Source organism: Phyllobates terribilis, unplaced genomic scaffold (genome assembly GCF_046119375.1).
Source record: "Phyllobates terribilis strain yellow unplaced genomic scaffold, ASM4611937v1 Scaffold_13__5_contigs__length_258822181, whole genome shotgun sequence".
In the NCBI taxonomy this organism is placed as follows: Eukaryota; Metazoa; Chordata; class Amphibia; order Anura; family Dendrobatidae; genus Phyllobates; species Phyllobates terribilis.
Window position 1 is genome coordinate 49,034,627 of NW_027362773.1, and position 19,812 is coordinate 49,054,438.

General features: G+C 39.7%; 9 non-coding genes across 9 annotated transcripts; all 9 read right to left on the reverse strand.

The window, feature by feature from the left end:
• Positions 1-805: 805 nt before the first annotated feature.
• TRNAQ-UUG (transfer RNA glutamine (anticodon UUG)) lies at positions 806-877 on the reverse strand. The gene has a single exon. It is a non-coding gene; the product is annotated as a tRNA-Gln (tRNA).
• Positions 878-4,318: 3,441 nt separating this feature from the next.
• Positions 4,319-4,390, reverse strand: TRNAQ-UUG (transfer RNA glutamine (anticodon UUG)). The gene has a single exon. It is a non-coding gene; the product is annotated as a tRNA-Gln (tRNA).
• A 664-nt stretch (positions 4,391-5,054) lies between these two features.
• Positions 5,055-5,136, reverse strand: TRNAS-AGA (transfer RNA serine (anticodon AGA)). Its single transcript has one exon. It is a non-coding gene; the product is annotated as a tRNA-Ser (tRNA).
• A 963-nt stretch (positions 5,137-6,099) lies between these two features.
• TRNAQ-UUG (transfer RNA glutamine (anticodon UUG)) lies at positions 6,100-6,171 on the reverse strand. The gene has a single exon. It is a non-coding gene; the product is annotated as a tRNA-Gln (tRNA).
• A 1,709-nt stretch (positions 6,172-7,880) lies between these two features.
• TRNAQ-UUG (transfer RNA glutamine (anticodon UUG)) lies at positions 7,881-7,952 on the reverse strand. Its single transcript has one exon. It is a non-coding gene; the product is annotated as a tRNA-Gln (tRNA).
• Positions 7,953-8,616: 664 nt separating this feature from the next.
• On the reverse strand, positions 8,617-8,698 carry TRNAS-AGA (transfer RNA serine (anticodon AGA)). The gene has a single exon. It is a non-coding gene; the product is annotated as a tRNA-Ser (tRNA).
• Positions 8,699-11,422: 2,724 nt separating this feature from the next.
• Positions 11,423-11,494, reverse strand: TRNAQ-UUG (transfer RNA glutamine (anticodon UUG)). The gene has a single exon. It is a non-coding gene; the product is annotated as a tRNA-Gln (tRNA).
• A 2,443-nt stretch (positions 11,495-13,937) lies between these two features.
• Positions 13,938-14,019, reverse strand: TRNAF-AAA (transfer RNA phenylalanine (anticodon AAA)). Its single transcript has one exon. It is a non-coding gene; the product is annotated as a tRNA-Phe (tRNA).
• Positions 14,020-18,051: 4,032 nt separating this feature from the next.
• Positions 18,052-18,123, reverse strand: TRNAQ-UUG (transfer RNA glutamine (anticodon UUG)). The gene has a single exon. It is a non-coding gene; the product is annotated as a tRNA-Gln (tRNA).
• Positions 18,124-19,812: the final 1,689 nt, after the last annotated feature.

Genomic DNA, 19,812 nt, shown 5'->3' on the forward strand with positions numbered 1-19,812 from the left:
TTGTACAGTTCATGGCTTTTCCCTCTTCATAAGGCGGATCTGAACTGGGTCCACTACAAAAACATCCTGAAAAAAAACTCTGAAAATGCTCAAAGGTCTGAACATATTAATTTCCATGTAAAAAAGACTTGCTTTTCACTTGATCAGGCTTTTCAGCACCTTTTAACCGCATCAAGTTGTAAAGAAAACGCAAGCGTTAACTGAAATGAGCACATCATTCTTCAGGTGTTTTTCACTTAGAAGAGTTCCAGACTTATAATGCAAGTCAAGGGGAAGGTAAGAAAGACCCCTGGAAGGCTCCTGAGTGACTTTTGGTGAGTTTTGTGAGCCACAAAAAGACGCCACAAAAACGCACTCAAAAGATGCCCAAAACAATTCTTAGAATAACGCCACCAAAAATGTTTACAAACCGCATTAGGAAATGCTGAAAAACAAGAGAAAAGATGACTCAGGAAAATAAAATGCTGATGTTTCCTGAAGCCATTTTGGCTTGAAATCCATGTCAGTTTTACCCACCTGGAAAAAGTGATCATTAACACAAGTCATAGAGAATGGTTGCTTGGTGTCACATAAATAGTATGAGTTTTGTTTCCTGACGTCAATTTTAATTTCGCTAATCCTATATAATAGATAAATTTGGCCATAGGATTCAAAGTGATCATTTTATGGATTCTAGTAATATTCAATTTTTTTTTGGGCTTTTGGTATGTGGATTTTAACTTTGTCTTTATATGTTAAACCTTCTGCATAGGAGGACACAGTGTGAGCGAAAAAAGAGAAACCTGTGTTTCATGAAGAATTACCCAGGTTCCACTGAGATTTGAACTTAGATCACTGGATTCAAAGTCCAGAGTGCTAACCATTGCACCATGGAACCAGAGGGACAATGTACTTAGCTGGATCTTCTTGTGAAGAAAAGGGTGAAACAAGCATGTTAAATCATGAATGGATGTGAAAACAGGCTCTAATGCTGCAGTGCAAATCTACTACTAATACAAAATGGTAAATTAATATCTACTATCCTTTTATTTCACAAGTTTGCCTCGAGTTCCACGCTATCACAACAAGGAGAGTTTTAAATGTTGATAAAAACTGGCAAATAGAGTGTTGCATCTATTACTTGGAAAAAGAGTGAGAAAAAATAAATTGCAAAACTTATAATGTTAGAAAGTTGTTCATCCAGAAGTTGCTAAAGATTATTCATTGTGTAGTAAAAGCTTTCATCCGAGACATAATTCAAGTAGTGTTTGTAGAAATCAAAGCCCATGTCCCAGTCCATCAGCCACGATAGTGCTCTGCGACCGCTGGACAAGAGCAGGAGAAGGTCTTCTTACTTGATGGCACCCGCGGTGCTACTTTTGTTTAGCATCGGGACGCACGTTATGTCGCGCAGGGCAGGCTAATCAAAAGAAGATCCGAAGATGCTGTCAGTATGGTTCTACAAACCCAGTCCAAAGAGCACAGACCACTGTCTTGGGAGATAGATGAGGGAATATGAAAATTGATCTTCAATAATCGGTCAAAAGTTTTGGGAATATGGATGTAGCCGACAGGATTTAAACAAGTGTGGGGAGACCCCAATGGATTTCTACTCCATCGCCTTAACCACTCGGCAACGTCTACTCAGACATGAAATCTTTGTGAGTTTCACATGCTTTTTCTTAAAGCACCATGATCAAGATCAGTGATTATCCCTCTGGAAGACATCTTAGAAAAGCAAAGCAAAATTCTAGGCCTCACTAAAATGTAAAAATCTGATTTAAAGTCATCATCAATCAGAACCTTATGCAGTTCATGGCTTTTCCCTCTTCATAAGGCGGATTTGAACTGGGTCCACTACAAAAACATCCTGAAAAAAAACTCTGAAAATGCTCAAAGGTCTGAACATATTAATTTCCATGTAAAAAAGACTTGCTTTTCACTTGATCAGGCTTTTCAGCACCTTTTAACCGCATCAAGTTGCCAAAAACGCAAGCGGTTAACTGAAATGAGCACATCATTCTTCAGGTGTTTTTCACTTAGAAGAGTTCCAGACTTATAATGCAAGTCAAGGGGAAGGTAAGAAAGACCCCTGGAAGGCTCCTGAGTGACTTTTGGTGAGTTTTGTGAGCTACAAAAAGAAGCCACAAAAACGCACTCAAAAGATGCCCACAACAATTCTTAGAAAAACGCCACCAAAAATGTTTACAAACCGCATTAGGAAATGCTGAAAAACAAGAGAAAAGATGACTCAGGAAAATAAAATGCTGATGTTTCCTGAAGCCATTTTGGCTTGAAATCCATGTCAGTTTTACCCACCTGGAAAAAGTGATCATTAACACAAGTCATAGAGAATGGTTGCTTGGTGTCAAATAAATAGTATGAGTTTTGTTTCCTGACGTCAATTTTAATGTCGCTAATCCTATATAATAGATAAATTTGGCCATAGGATTCAAAGTGATAATTTTATGGATTCTAGTAATATTCAATTTTTTTTTGGCTTTTTGTATGTGGATTTTAACTTTGTCTTTATATGGTAAACCTTGGGCAAAGGAGTACACAATGTGAGCGGAAAAAGTGAAGATCACTGGATTCAAAGTCCAGAGTGCTAACCATTACACCATGGAACCAGAGGGACAATTTACTTAGCTGGATCTTCTTGTGAAGAAAAGGGTGAAACGAGCATGTTAAATCATGAATGGATGTGAAAACAGGCTCTAATGCTGCAGTGCAAATCTACTACTAATACAAAATGGTAAATTAATATCTACTATCCTTTTATTTCACAAGTTTGCCTCGAGTTCCACGCTATCACAACAAGGAGAGTTTTAAATGTTGATAAAAACTGGCAAATAGAGTGTTGCATCTATTACTTGGAAAAAGGGTGAGAAAAAATAAATTGCAAAACTTATAATGTTAGAAAGTTGTTCATCCAGAAGTTGCTAAAGATTATTCATTGTGTAGTAAAAGCTTTCATCCGAGACATAATTCAAGTAGTGTTTGTAGAAATCAAAGCCCATGTCCCAGTCCATCAGCCACGATAGTGCTCTGCGACCGCTGGACAAGAGCAGGAGAAGGTCTTCTTACTTGATGGCACCCGCGGTGCTACTTTTGTTTAGCATCGGGACGCACGTTATGTCGCGCAGGGCAGGCTAATCAAAAGAAGATCCGAAGATGCTGTCAGTATGGTTCTACAAACCCAGTCCAAAGAGCACAGACCACTGTCTTGGGAGATAGATGAGGGAATATGAAAATTGATCTTCAATAATCGGTCAAAAGTTTTGGGAATATGGATGTAGCCGACAGGATTTAAACCTGTGTGGGGAGACCCCAAGCGATTTCTAGTCCATCGCCTTAACCACTCGGCCACATCTACTCAGACATGAAATCTTTGTGAGTTTCACATGCTTTTTCTTAAAGCACCATGATCAAGATCAGTGATTATCCCTCTGGAAGACATCTTAGAAAAGCAAAGCAAAATTCTAGGCCTCACTAAAATGTAAAAATCTGATTTGAACTCATCATCAATTAGAACCTTGTACAGTTCATGGCTTTTCCCTCTTCATAAGGCGGATCTGAACTGGGTCCACTACAAAAACATCCTGAAAAAAAACTCTGAAAATGCTCAAAGGTCTGAACATATTAATTTCCATGTAAAAAAGACTTGATTTTCACTTGATCAGGCTTTTCAGCACCTTTTAACCGCATCAAGTTGCCAAAAACGCAAGCGGTTAACTGAAATGAGCACATCATTCTTCAGGTGTTTTTCACTTAGAAAAGTTCCAGACTTATAATGCAAGTCAAGGGGAAGGTAAGAAAGACACCTGGAAGGCTCCTGAGTGACTTTTGGTGAGTTTTGTGAGCCACAAAAAGACGCCACAAAAACGCACTCAAAAGATGCCCAAAACAATTCTTAGAATAACGCCACCAAAAATGTTTACAAACCGCATTAGGAAATGCTGAAAAACAAGAGAAAAGATGACTCAGGAAAATAAAATGCTGATGTTTCCTGAAGCCATTTTGGCTTGAAATCCATGTCAGTTTTACCCACCTGGAAAAAGTGATCATTAACACAAGTCATAGAGAATGGTTGCTTGGTATCACATAAATAGTATGAGTTTTGTTTCCTGACGTCAATTTTAATTTCGCTAATTCTATATAATAGATAAATTTGGCCATAGGATTCAAAGTGATCATTTTATGGATTCTAGTAATATTCAATTTTTTTTCGGCTTTTTGTATGTGGATTTTAACTTTGTCTTTATATGGTAAACCTTGGGCATAGGAGGACACAATGTGAGCAGAAAAAGTGAAACCTGCGTTTCATAAAGAACTACCCAGGTTCCACTGATATTTGAACTCAGATCACTGGATTCAAAGTCCAGAGTGCTAACCATTACACCATGGAACCAGAGGGACAATGTACTTAGCTGGATCTTCTTCTGAAGAAAAGGGTGAAACGAGCATGTTAAATCATGAATGGATGTGAAAACAGGCTCTAATGCTGCAGTGCAAATCTACTACTGATACAAAATGGTAAATTAATATCTACTATCCTTTTATTTCACAAGTTTGCCTCGAGTTCCACGCTATCACAACAAGGAGAGTTTTAAATGTTGATAAAAACTGGCAAATAGAGTGTTGCATCTATTACTTGGGAAAAGGGTGAGAAAAAATAAATTGCAAAACTTATAATGTTAGAAAGCTGTTCATCCAGAAGTTGCTAAAGATTATTCATTGTGTAGTAAAAGCTTTCATCCGAGACATAATTCAAGTAGAGTTTGCAGAAATCAAAGCCCATGTCCCAGTCCATCAGCCACGATAGTGCTCTGCGGCCGCTGGACAAGAGCGGGAGAAGATCTTCTTTCTTGATGGCACCCGCGGTTCTACTTTTGTTTAGCATCGGGACGCACGTTATGTCGCGCAGGGCAGGCTAATCAAAAGAAGATCCGAAGATGCTGTCAGTATGGTTCTACAAACCAAGTCCAAAGATCACAGACCACTGTCTTGGGAGAGAGACGAGGGAATATGAAAATTGATCTTCAATAATCTGTCAAAAGTTATGGGAACATGGACGTAGCCAGCAGGATTTGAACCTGCGCGGGGAGACCCCAATGGATTTCTAGCCCATCGCCTTAACCACTCGGCCACGAATACTCAGACATGAAATCCTTGTGAGTTTCCCACACCTTTTCTTAAAGCACCATGATCAAGATCAGTGATTATCCCCCTGGATGAACTCTTAGAAAAGCAAAGCAAAATTCTAGTCCTCACTAACATGTAAAAATCTGATTTAAAGTCATCATCAATCAGAACTTTATGCAGTTCATGGCTTTTCCCTCTTCATAAGGCGGATTTGAACAGGGTCCACTACAAAAACATCCTGAAAAAAAACTCTGAAAATGCTCAAAGGTCTGAACATATTAATTTCCATGTAAAAAAGACTTGCTTTTCACTTGATCAGGCTTTTCAGCACCTTTTAACCGCATCAAGTTGCCAAAAACACAAGCGGTTAACTGAAATGAGCACATCATTCTTCAGGTGTTTTTCACTTAGAAGAGTTCCAGACTTATAATGCAAGTCAAGGGGAAGGTAAGAAAGACCCCTGGAAGGCTCATGAGTGACTTTTGGTGAGTTTTGTGAGCTACAAAAAGAAGCCACAAAAACGCACTCAAAAGATGCCCACAACAATTCTTAGAAAAACGCCACCAAAAGTGTTTACAAACCGCATTAGGAAATGCTGAAAAACAAGAGAAAAGATGACTCAGGAAAATAAAATGCTGATGTTTCCTGAAGCCATTTTGGCTTGAAATCCATGTCAGTTTTACCCACCTGGAAAAAGTGATCATTAACACAAGTCATAGAGAATGGTTGCTTGGTGTCACATAAATAGTATGAGTTTTGTTTCCTGACGTCAATTTTAATTTCGCTAATCCTATATAATAGATAAATTTGGCCATATGATTCAAAGTGATCATTTTATGGATTCTAGTAATATTCAATTTTTTTTCGGCTTTTTGTATGTGGATTTTAACTTTGTCTTTATACGGTAAAACTTGGGCATAGGAGGACACAATGTGAGCGGAAAAAGTGAAACCTGCGTTTCATAAAGAACTACCCAGGTTCCACTGAGATTTGAACTCAGATCAATGGATACAAAGTCCAGAGTGCTAACCATTACACCATGGAACCAGAGGGACAATGTACTTAGCTGGATCTTCTTCTGAAGAAAAGGGTGAAACGAGCATGTTAAATCATGAATGGATGTGAAAACAGGCTCTAATGCTGCAGTGCAAATCTACTACTAATACAAAATGGTAAATTAATATCTACTATCCTTTTATTTCACAAGTTTGCCTCGAGTTCCACGCTATCACAACAAGGAGAGTTTTAAATGTTGATAAAAACTTTCAAATAGAGTGTTGCATCTATTACTTGGAAAAAGGGTGAGAAAAAATAAATTGCAAAACTTATAATGTTAGAAAGTTGTTCATCCAGAAGTTGCTAAAGATTATTCATTGTGTAGTAAAAGCTTTCATCCGAGACATAATTCAAGTAGTGTTTGTAGAAATCAAAGCCCATGTCCCAGTCCATCAGCCACGATAGTGCTCTGCGACCGCTGGACAAGAGCGGGAGAAGGTCTTCTTACTTGATGGCACCCGCCGTGCTACTTTTGTTTAGCAAACGGACGCACGTTATGTCGCGCAGGGCAGGCTAATCAAAAGAAGATCCGAAGATGCTGTCAGTATGGTTCTACAAACCCAGTCCAAAGAGCACAGACCACTGTCTTGGGAGATAGATGAGGGAATATGAAAATTGATCTTCAGTAATCGGTCAAAAGTTTTGGGAATATGGATGTAGCCGGCAGGATTTAAACTTGTGTTGGGAGACCCCAAGCGATTTCTAGCCCATCGCCTTAACCTCTCGGCCACGTCTACTCAGACATGAAATCTTTGTGAGTTTCACATGCTTTTTCTTAAAGCACCATGATCAAGATCAGTGATTATCCCTCTGGAAGACATCTTAGAAAAGCAAAGCAAAATTCTAGGCCTCACTAAAATGTAAAAATCTGATTTGAACTCATCATCAATTAGAACCTTGTACAGTTCATGGCTTTTCCCTCTTCATAAGGCGGATCTGAACTGGGTCCACTACAAAAACATCCTGAAAAAAAACTCTGAAAATGCTCAAAGGTCTGAACATATTAATTTCCATGTAAAAAAGACTTGCTTTTCACTTGATCAGGCTTTTCAGCACCTTTTAACCGCATCAAGTTGCCAAAAACGAAAGCGGTTAACTGAAATGAGCACATCATTCTTCACGTGTTTTTCACTTAGAAGAGTTCCAGACTTATAATGCAAGTCAAAGGGAAGGTAAGAAAGATGACTGGAAGGCTCCTGAGTGACTTTTGGTGAGTTTTGTGAGCCACAAAAAGACGCCACAAAAACGCACTCAAAAGATGCCCACAAGAATTCTTAGAAAAACGCCACCAAAAATGTTTACAAACCGCATTAGGAAATGCTGAAAAACAAGAGAAAAGATGACTCAGGAAAATAAAATGCTGATGTTTCCTGAAGCCATTTTGGCTTGAAATCCATGTCAGTTTTACCCACCTGGAAAAAGTGATCATTAACACAAGTCATAGAGAATGGTTGCTTGGTATCACATAAATAGTATGAGTTTTGTTTCCTCACGTCAATTTTAATTTCGCTAATTCTATATAATAGATAAATTTGGCCATAGGATTCAAAGTGATCATTTTATGGATTCTAGTAATATTCAATTTTTTTTCGGCTTTTTGTATGTGGATTTTAACTTTGTCTTTATATGGTAAACCTTGGGCATAGGAGGACACAATGTGAGCAGAAAAAGTGAAACCTGCGTTTCATAAAGAACTACCCAGGTTCCACTGATATTTGAACTCAGATCACTGGATTCAAAGTCCAGAGTGCTAACCATTACACCATGGAACCAGAGGGACAATGTACTTAGCTGGATCTTCTTCTGAAGAAAAGGGTGAAACGAGCATGTTAAATCATGAATGGATGTGAAAACAGGCTCTAATGCTGCAGTGCAAATCTACTACTAATACAAAATGGTAAATTAATATCTACTATCCTTTTATTTCACAAGTTTGCCTCGAGTTCCACGCTATCACAACAAGGAGAATTATAAATGTTGATAAAAACTGGCAAATAGAGTGTTGCATCTATTACTTGGGAAAAGGGTGAGAAAAAATAAATTGCAAAACTTATAATGTTAGAAAGCTGTTCATCCAGAAGTTGCTAAAGATTATTCATTGTGTAGTAAAAGCTTTCATCCGAGACATAATTCAAGTAGAGTTTGCAGAAATCAAAGCCCATGTCCCAGTCCATCAGCCACGATAGTGCTCTGCGGCCGCTGGACAAGAGCGGGAGAAGATCTTCTTACTTGATGGCACCCGCGGTGCTACTTTTGTTTAGCATCGGGACGCACGTTATGTCGCGCAGGGCAGGCTAATCAAAATAAGATCCGAAGATGCTGTCAGTATGGTTCTACAAACCAAGTCCAAAGATCACAGACCACTGTCTTGGGAGAGAGACGAGGGAATATGAAAATTGATCTTCAATAATCTATCAAAAGTTATGGGAACATGGACGTAGCCAGCAGGATTTGAACCTGCGCAGGGAGACCCCAATGGATTTCTAGTCCATCGCCTTAACCACTCGGCCACGACTATTCAGACTTGAAATCCTTGTGAGTTTCCCACACCTTTTCTTAAAGCACCATGATCAAGATCAGTGATTATCCCCCTGGATGATCTCTTAGAAAAGCAAAGCAAAATTCTAGTCCTCACTAACATGTAAAAATCTGATTTGAACTCATCATCAATTAGAACCTTGTACAGTTCATGGCTTTTCCCTCTTCATAAGGCGGATCTGAACTGGGTCCACTACAAAAACATCCTGAAAAAAAACTCTGAAAATGCTCAAAGGTCTGAACATATTAATTTCCATGTAAAAAAGACTTGCTTTTCACTTGATCAGGCTTTTCAGCACCTTTTAACCGCATCAAGTTGCCAAAAACGCAAGCGGTTAACTGAAATGAGCACATCATTCTTCAGGTGTTTTTCACTTAGAAGAGTTCCAGACTTATAATGCAAGTCAAGGGGAAGGTAAGAAAGACCCCTGGAAGGCTCCTGAGTGACTTTTGGTGAGTCTTGTGAGCCACAAAAAGACGCCACAAAAACGCACTCAAAAGATGCCCAAAACAATTCTTAGAAAAACGCCACCAAAAATGTTTACAAACCGCATTAGGAAATGCTGAAAAACAAGAGAAAAGATGACTCAGGTAAATAAAATGCTAATGTTTCCTGAAGCCATTTTGGCTTGAAATCCATGTCAGTTTTACCCACCTGGAAAAAGTGATCATTAACACAAGTCATAGAGAATGGTTGCTTGGTGTCACATAAATAGTATGAGTTTTGTTTCCTGACGTCAATTTTAATTTCGCTAATCCTATATAATAGATAAATTTGGCCATAGGATTCAAAGTGATCATTTTATGGATCCTAGTAATATTCAATTTTTTTTTGGCTTTTGGTATGTGGATTTTAACTTTGTCTTTATATGGTAAACCTTGGGCATAGTGTGAGCGGAAAAAATGAAACCTGCGTTTCATAAATAATTACCCAGGTTCCACTGAGATTTGAACTCAGATCACTGGATTCAAAGTCCAGAGTGCTAACCATTCCACCATGTATCCAGAGGGACAATGTACTTAGCTGGATCTTCTTGTGAAGAAAAGGGTGAAACGAGCATGTTAAATCATGAATGGATGTGAAAACAGGCTCTAATGCTGCAGTGCACATCTACTACTAATACAAAATGGTAAATTAATATCTACTATCCTTTTATTTCACAAGTTTGCCTCGAGTTCCACGCTATCACAACAAGGAGAGTTTTAAATGTTGATAAAAACTGGCAAATAGAGTGTTGCATCTATTACTTGGGAAAAGGGTGAGAAAAAATAAATTGCAAAACTTATAATGTTAGAAAGCTGTTCATCCAGAAGTTGCTAAAGATTATTCATTGTGTAGTAAAAGCTTTCATCCGAGACATAATTCAAGTAGAGTTTGCAGAAATCAAAGCCCATGTCCCAGTCCATCAGCCACGATAGTGCTCTGCGGCCGCTGGACAAGAGCGGGAGAAGATCTTCTTACTTGATGGCACCCGCGGTGCTACTTTTGTTTAGCATCGGGACGCACGTTATGTCGCGCAGGGCAGGCTAATCAAAAGAAGATCCGAAGATGCTGTCAGTATGGATCTACAAACCAAGTCCAAAGATCACAGACCACTGTCTTGGGAGAGAGACGAGGGAATATGAAAATTGATCTTCAATAATCGGTCAAAAGTTTTGGGAACATGGATGTAGCCGGCAGGATTTAAACCTGTGTGGGGAGACCCCAAGCGATTTCTAGTCCATCGCCTTAACCACTCGGCCACGTCTACTTAAACATGAAATCTTTGTGAGTTTAACATACCTTTTCTTAAAGCACCATGATCAAGATCAGTGATTATCCCTCTGGAACACATCTTAGAAAAGCAAAGCAAAATTCTAGGCCTCACTAAAATGTAAAAATCTGATTTGAACTCATCATCAATTAGAACCTTGTACAGTTCATGGCTTTTCCCTCTTCATAAGGCGGATCTGAACTGGGTCCACTACAAAAACATCCTGAAAAAAAACTCTGAAAATGCTCAAAGGTCTGAACATATTAATTTCCATGTAAAAAAGACTTGCTTTTAAGCACCTTTTAACCGCATCAAGTTGCCAAAAACGCAAGCGGTTAACTGAAATGAGCACATCATTCTTCAGGTGTTTTTCACTTAGAAGAGTTCCAGACTTATAATGCAAGACAAGGGGAAGGTAAGAAAGACCCCTGGAAGGCTCCTGAGTGACTTTTGGTGAGTTTTGTGAGCCACAAAAAGAAGCCACAAAAACGCACTCAAAAGATGCGCAAAACAATTCTTAGAATAACGCCACCAAAAATGTTTACAAACCGCATTAGGAAATGCTGAAAAACAAGAGAAAAGATGACTCAGGAAAATAAAATGCTGATGTTTCCTGAAGCCATTTTGGCTTGAAATCCATGTCAGTTTTACCCACCTGGAAAAAGTGTCATGTGATCATTAACACAAGTCATAGAGAATGGTGGCTTGGTGTCACATAAATAGTATGAGTTTTGTTTCCTGACGTCAATTTTAATTTCGCTAATCCTATATAATAGATAACTTTGGCCATAGGATTCAAAGTTATCATTTTATGGATCTTTGTAATATTCAAGTTTTTTTTGGCTTTTGGTATGTGGATTTTAACTTTGTCTTTATATGTTAAACCTTCTGCATAGGAGGACACAGTGTGAGCTAAAAAAGAGAAACCTGTGTTTCATGAAGAATTACCCAGGTTCCACTGAGATTTGAACTCAGATCACTGGATTCAAAGTCCAGAGTGCTAACCATTACACCATGGAATCAAATGGGCAATGGCCTTAGCTGGATCTTCTTGTGAAGAAAAGGGTGAAACGAGCATGTTAAATCATGAATGGATGTGAAAACAGGCTCTAATGCTGCAGTGCAAATCTACTACTAATACAAAATGGTAAATTAATATCTACTATCCTTTTATTTCACTAGTTTGCCTCGAGTTCCACGCTATCACAACAAGGAGAGTTTTAAATGTTGATAAAAACAGGCAAATAGAGTGTTGCATCTATTACTTGGGAAAAGGGTGAGAAAAAATAAATTGCAAAACTTATAATGTTAGAAAGCTGTTCATCCAGAAGTTGCTAAAGATTATTCATTGTGAAGTAAAAGCTTTCATCCGAGACATAATTCAAGTAGAGTTTGCAGAAATCAAAGCCCATGTCCCAGTCAATCAACCACGATAGTGCTCTGTGGCCGCTGGACAAGAGCAGGAGAAGATCTTCTTACTTGATGGCATCCGCGGTGCTACTTTTGTTTAGCATCGGGACGCACGTTATGTCGCGCAGGGCAGGCTAATCAAAAGAAGATCCGAAGATGCTGTCAGTATGGTTCTACAAACCAAGTCCAAAGATCACAGACCACTGTCTTGGGAGATAGATGAGGGAATATGAAAATTGATCTTCAATAATCGGTCAAAAGTTTTGGGAACATGGATGTAGCCGGCAAGATTTAAATCTGTGTGGGGAGACCCCAAGCGATTTCTAGTCCATCGCCTTAACTACTCGGCCACAACTACTCAGACATGAAATCTTTGTGAGTTTCACATACCTTTTCTTAAAGCACCATGATCAAGATCAGTGACTATCCCCCTGGAAGACCTTTTAGAAAAGCAAAGCAAAATTCTAGGCCTCACTAACATGTAAAAATCTGATTTAAAGTCATCATCAATCAGAACCTTGTGCAGTTCATGGCTTTTCCCTCTTCATAAGGTGGATTTGAACTGGGTCCACTGCAAAAAAATCCTGAAAAAAAATTTGAAAATGCTCAAAGGTCTGAACATATTAATTTCTATGTAAAAGAGACTTGCTTTTCATATGTTCAGGCTTTTGAGCACCTTTTAACCGCATCAAGTTGCCAAAAACGTCAAGCGGTTAAGTGAATTGAGCACATCATTCTTCAGGTGTTTTTCACTTAGAAGAGTTCCATACTTATAATGCAAGTCAAGGGGAAGGTAAGAAAGACCCCTGGAGGCTCCTGAGTGACTTTTGGTGAGTTTTGTGAGCTACAAAAAGAGGCCACAAAAACGCAATCAAAAGTTGCCCAAAACAATTCTTAGAAAAACGCCACCAAAAATGTTTACAAACTGCATTAGGAAATGCAGAAAAACAAGAGAAAAGATGACTCAGGTAAATAAAATGCTGATGTTTCCTGAAGCCATTTTGGCTTGAAATCCATGTCAGTTTTACCCACCTGGAAAAAGTGATCATTAACACAAGTCATAGAGAATGGTTGCTTGGTGTCACATAAATAGTATGAGTTTTGTTTCCTGACGTCAATTTTAATTTCGCTAATCCTATATAATAGATAAGTTTGGCCACAGGATTCAAAGTGATCATTTTATGGATCCTAGTAATATTCAATTTTTTTTTGGCTTTTGGTATGTGGATTTTAACTTTGTCTTTATATAGTAAACCTTGGGCATAGGAGGACACAGTGTGAGCGGAAAAAGTGAAACCTGCGTTTCATAAAGAATTACCCAGGTTCCACTGAGATTTGAACTGAGATCACTGAATTCAAAGTCCAGAGTGCTAACCATTACACCATGGAAACATAGGGACAATGTATTTAACTGGATTTTCTTGTGAAGAAAAGGGTGAAACGAGCATGTTAAATCATGAATGGATGTGAAAACAGGCTCTAATGCTGCAGTGCAAATCTACTACTAATACAAAATAATAAATTAATATCTACTATCCTTTATTTCACAAGTTTGCCTCAAGTTCCCCGCTATCACAACAAGGAGAGTTTTAAATGTTGATAAAAACTGGCAAATAGAGTGTTGCATCTATTACTTGGGAAAAGGGTGAGAAAAAATAAATTGCAAAACATATAATGTTAGAAAACTGTTCATCCAGAAGTTGCTAAAGATTATTCATTGTGTAGAAAAAGCTTTCATCCGAGACATAATTCAAGTAGAGTTTGTAGAAATCAAAGCGCATGTCCCAGTCCATCAGCCACGATAGTGCTCTGCGGCCACTGGACAAGAGCGGGAGAAGGTCTTCTTACTTGATGGCACCCGCGGTGCTGCTTTTGTTTAGCATCGGGACGCACGTTATGTCGCACAAGGCAGGCTAATCAAAAGAAGATCCAAAGATGCTGTCAGTATGGTTCTACAAACCCAGTCCAAAGAGCACAGACCACTGTCTTGGGAAATAGATGAGGGAATATGAAAATTGATCTTCAATAATCGGTCAAAAGTTTTTGGAACTTAGACACAGACGGCAGGTTTTGAACCTGTGCAAGGAGACCCCAATGGATTTTTAGTCCATTGCCTTAACCACTCGGCCACGACTACACAGGCATGAAATCTTTGTGAGTTTCACATACCTTTTCTTAAAGCACCATGATCAAGATCAGTGATTTTCCCCCTGGAAGACATCTTAGAAAAGCAAAGCAAAATTCTAGGCCTCACTAAAATGTAAAAATTTGATTTAAAGTCATCATCAATTAGAACCTTCTACAGTTCATGGCTTTTCCCTCTTCATAAGGCGGATATGAACTGGGTCCACTACAAAAACATCCTGAAAAAAACTCTGAAAAAGCTCAAAGGTTTGAACATATTAATTTCTATGTAAAAGAGACTTGCCTTTCATATGATCAGGCTTTTGAGCGCCTTTTAACCGCATCAATTTGCCAAAAACGCCAAGCGGTTAGCTGAAATGAGCACATCATTCTTCAGGTGTTTTTCACTTAGAAGAGTTCCAGACTTATAATGCAAGTCAAGTGGAAGGTAATAATGACCCCTGGAAGGCTCCTGAGTGACTTTTGGTGAGTTTTGTGAGCCAGAAAAAGAAGCCACAAAAACTCACTCAAAAGATGCCCAAAACAATTCTTAGAAAAACGCCACCAAAAATGTTTTACCAACCGCATTAGGAAATGCTGAAAAACAAGAGAAAAGATGACTCAGGAAAATAAAATGCTGATGTTTCCTGAAGCCATTTTGGCTTGAAATCCATGTCAGTTTTACAAACCTGGAAAAAGTGTCATGAGATCATTAACACAAGTCATAGAGAATGGTTGATTGGTGTCACATAAATAGTATGAGTTTTGTTTCCTGACGTCAATTTCAACTTTCGCTAATCCTATATAATAGATAACTTTGGCCATAGGATTCAAAGCGATCATTTTATGGATCCTTGTAATATTCAAGTTTTTTTTTGCTTTTGGTATGTGGATTTTAACTTTGTCTTTATATGTTAAACCTTGGGCATAGGAGGACACAGTGTGAGCGGAAAAAGTAAAACTTGCGTTTCATGAAAAATTACCCAGGTTCCACTGAGATTGGAACTGAGATCACTGGATTCAAAGTCCAGAGTGCTAACCATTACACCATGGAACCAGAAGGACAATGTACCTAGCTGGATCTTCTTGTGAAGAAAAGGGTGAAACGAGCATGTTAAATCATGAATGGATGTGAAAACAGGCTCTAATGCTGCAGTGCAAATCTACTATTAATACAAAATGGTAAATTAATATCTACTATCCGTTTATTTCACAAAGTGTGTGTAGAATTCCACGATATTACAACAAGGAGAGTTTTAAATGTTGATAAAAACTGGCAAATAGAGTGTTGCATCTATTACTTGGAAAAAGGGTGAGAAAAAATAAATTGCAAAACTTATACTGTTAGAAAGCTGTTCATTTAGAAGTTGCTAAAGATTATTCATTGTGTAGTAAAAGCTTTCATCCGAGACATAACTCAAGTAGAGTTTGTAGAAATCAAAGCCCATGTCCCAGTCCATCAGCCACGATAGTGCTCTGTGGCTGCTGGACAAGAGTGGGAGAAGGTCTTTTTACTTGATGGCACCCGTGGTGCTTCTTTTGTTTAGCATCTGGACGCACGTCATGTCGCGCAGGGCAGGCTAATTAAAAGAAGATCCGAAGATGCTGTCAGTATGGTTCTACAAACCCAGTCCAAAGATCACAGACCACTGTCTTGGGAGATAGACGAGGGAATATAAAAATTGATCTTCAATTATCTGTCAAAAGTTTTGAGAACATGGACGTAGCAAGCAGGATTTGAACCTAAGCAGTGAGACCCCAATGGGTTTCTAATCCAACTCCTTAACCACTTGGCCACGACTACTCAGACCTGAAGTCACACACCTTTTCTTAAAGCACCATGATCAAGATCAGTGATTATCCCTCATGTAGATGTAGCACCCAGAGGGCCCGGTTGCTACAGGGGTATTGCACCTCAGACCAGAGGAGTGATATTCCTGTCCCGGTTAAGGATGGAGTGTGGACCAGGACTCATTTAGCTGCATGCACCACACACACCCCATTTCCGAGGGACAGCTCAACGGTGCTCCCACAGAAGTGCAGGCACGACAGCTTCTGTCCCTGGCTGGAGTGGGGCGGGGAAAGGAAAACCCAGTGGTCTAGGAGAAGATAGGGGTGGGTCTCTGGGCATAGGCAGGAGCCCATTGTTTGCAAGTCACCTGGGCTCGGGTGTCAGAAAGAGGTATAAAAGGTGGGCACCATCTTAGATCAGGGTTCAGTTCAGTGGAGACAGCCTCAGGAGAAGACAGGAAGCAGAGCCCCTGCATGGGCTCTGCTCTGCAGGCAGGCCTTGTCAGGAGGCTGGAGCCTGAGAGAGAGAGAAAGGAGAATGAACAGAAAGGACAGTAAGAAAGGAAGCAAGGAACAGGAACACAGAGAAAGGCCCAGAGACACGAGGACAGAAGGAACCCCATATGCCCAGGATATACAGGGTGAAGGGTTGGCAGAACAGGGTACCGGAACCCAAATTGGTGGAGGCAACAGATTCCTCAGACAAAGACCGGAGGTTGTTACCACATCTTGGTGCGACCCCTCACTACATCCACCAGAAAGGCATACCGTATAGGGTCAGGGAAACCGGAGAGAGGTTTCGCCAACAGAAGGCTCGAGGAAGCTGGACAAAGGTGGGTCACTGGTGAGGACGGCCAGAGAAAGGAAAGGAAGGGAGCCCTGTGCCACGCTCAGGAATTGCCTGGGAGTTGGTCGAGTCCCTTGCCTGGTGGACGCAGCATGACTCGGGCGGTCCTAACTGCGCATAAGTGACCTGATAAAGAACTGTGAGTAAAGCATTGAAAACTGCAACTGCACGTCTCTGTGATTTCTCGCCGCACCAGCACCATTAGTACTGGGACGCTCACACCATCACCACCATCATCCACATTAGCTGTCCTGAGGCAATACTTCTCCCGTGGGGAGTTATCCCATACTCGGCTGCGCAAACAACATCAGCCTCAGTGGTCAGCAGCGCAGCGGCGGTCCCCACTGACCGCAATCCACGGGTGGCGTAGTCGGACATTGTTATTACCTAAGACTGCCACTGGTTTGACCACAGTGGGCACGGACCAGGTCACCGGCACACGGAGACTACATCCCCCAGGGATCCGGCTCCGGGTATTCCCCTGCACAGCACAGGCCCAGGGGGCACGTCATAGACATCTTAGAAAAGCAAAGCAAAATTCTAGTCCTCATTAAAATGTAAAAATCTGATTTGAACTCATCATTAATTAGAACCTTGTACAGTTCATGGCTTTGCCCTCTTCATAAGGCGGATTTGAACTGGATCCACTACAAAAACATCCTGAAAAATAACTCTAAAAATGCTCAAATGTCTGAACATATTAATTTCCATGTAAAAACGACTTGCTTTTCATATGATCAGGCTTTTGAGCGCCTTTTAACCGCATCAAGTTGCCAAAAAGTCCAAGCGGTTAACTGAAATGAGCACATCATTCTTCAGGTGTTTTTCACTTAGAAGAGTTCCAGACTTATAATGCAAGTCAAGGGTAAGGTAAGAAAGACACCTGGAAGGCTCCTGAGTGACTATTGCTCAGTTTTGTGTGCCACAAAAAGAAGCCACAAAAACGCACTCAAAAGATGCCCAAAACAATTCTTAGAAAAACTCCACCAAAAATGTTTACAAACTGCATTAGGAAATACTGAAAAACAAGAGAAAAGATGACCCAGGAAAATAAAATGCTGATGTTTCCTTAAGCCATTTTGGCTTGAAATACATGTCAGTTTTACCCACCTGGAAAAAGTGTCATGTGATCATTAACACAAGTCATAGAGAATTGTGGCTTGGTGTCACATAAATAGTATGAGTTTTGTTTCCTGACGTCAATTTTAATTTCGCTAATCCTATATAATAGATAACTTTGGCCATAGGATTCAAAGTGATCATTTTATGGATCCTTGTAATATTCAAGTTTTTTTTTTGGCTTTTGGTATGTGGATTTTAACTTTGTCTTTATATGTTAAACCTTGGGCATAGGAGGACACAGTGTGAGCGGAAAAAGTGAAACCTGCGTTTTATGAAATTTTATCCAGGTTCCACTGAGATTTGAACTCAGATCACTGGATTCAAAGTCCAGAGTGCTAACCATTACACCATGGAACCAGAGGGACTATGTACTTAGCTGGATCTTCTTGTGAAGAAAAGGGTTAAACGAGCATGTTAAATCATGAATGGATGTGAAAACAGGCTCTAATGCTGCAGTGCAAATCTACTATTAATACAAAATGGTAAATTAATATCTACTATCCTTTTATTTCACAAGTGTGCATAGAATTCCAAGATATCACAACAAGGAGAGTTTTAAATGTTGATAAAAACTGGCAAATAGAGTGTTGCATCTATTACTTGGAAAAAGGGTGAGAAAAAATAAATTGCAAAACTTATACTGTTAGAAAGCTGTTCATCCAGAAGTTGCTAAAGATTATTCATTGTGTAATAAATAGGGATGAGCGTTGTTCGACTCGAACTGTTCGCCAATCTCAAATTCGAGCTGTTTTGGGCGGTGTTCGATCCGTTCGGCGAACACAAACGATTTGATAAAAATTCGGCTGTTCGAGGTTATGTTTGATAACTGTTCGTGCACCAAAATCATAACTGGATTTTTTCTCAGTAATGATGAAAATTAATGTTAATACGCAGTTTGAGTGTACAGCAGGGCAGGAGGAGGGGCAGGGGATAGATCTCTGCAGGAATAATGAAGATCTCCATTTTTTTTTCTCTTTCCCGCATTTACAGTGGGGAGGTGCAATCTGTCAGCCTATCAGCAGCGCACACACGAAGCGAAGTGTTTTTTTTCACACAAGCAAGGGCATGTGTCATTGGCAGTGTATGTCACATGTTCTTGCCCTATAAGACCCAGCCATTTTCCCCGTCGCTACCATTTTCTCACTGCTGCAGCTGCGTGTTAGACGGCACCGCTGTTGCTGTGTGCGCTATATCTTGTTAATTTCAAGACAATTTTCGCACAAATCTACAGATAGCTTGAGAGTAGGGAATAGTTGTGATTGCAGTCCTTTTAAGGACTAGGTTACAGCATTTCCTATGACTTTTATCAGGCAGGTCTGTGCTCTTAAATAGATAGGTTGGGAGTAAAGACTAATTGTAATTGCAGTCCTTTTCAGGACTAAGTTACATCAGTTCCTATGAGTTTTTGCCAGGCAGGTCTGTGCCAGTGCTGTGCAAGTTTTTTTCACAGCATTTGGCTAAATCTAGCAAAGCTAATCCTTTTTGGCCTATTGCAGAGTGTGTTAATCAGTGGAGTAGCCTATCTGTGTTGCAAGCTACACAACCTGTGTATAGAATACCAATTTTTTTATTGCACCTAGTGAAGTAAAACCTTTTGGGCATAGCATCATTCTATTAGTCCATCTATACTGAACTCCATCAGGTTGCAAACTGAATATAATTTTTTTCTGCATCTAGCTCTGAAAAAATATTTGGGCTTCTAGCAGTGTGTGGGACTTGGTCTATTAGTCCATCTATACTGACCTCCATCAGGTTGCAAATTGAATATAATTTTTTTCTGCATCTAGCTCTGAAAAAATATATGGGCTTCTAGCAGTGTGTGGGACTTGGTCTATTAGTCCATCTATACTGACCTCCATCAGGTTGCAAATTAAAAATATTTTTTTTCTTCATCTAGCTCTGAAAAAATATTTGAGCTTCTAGCAGTGTGTGGGACTTGTTCTCTTAGTCCATCTATACTGACCTCCATCAGGTTGCAAATTGAATATAACTATTTTCTGCATCCAGCTCTGAAAAAATATTTGGGCTTCTAGCAGTGTGGGACTT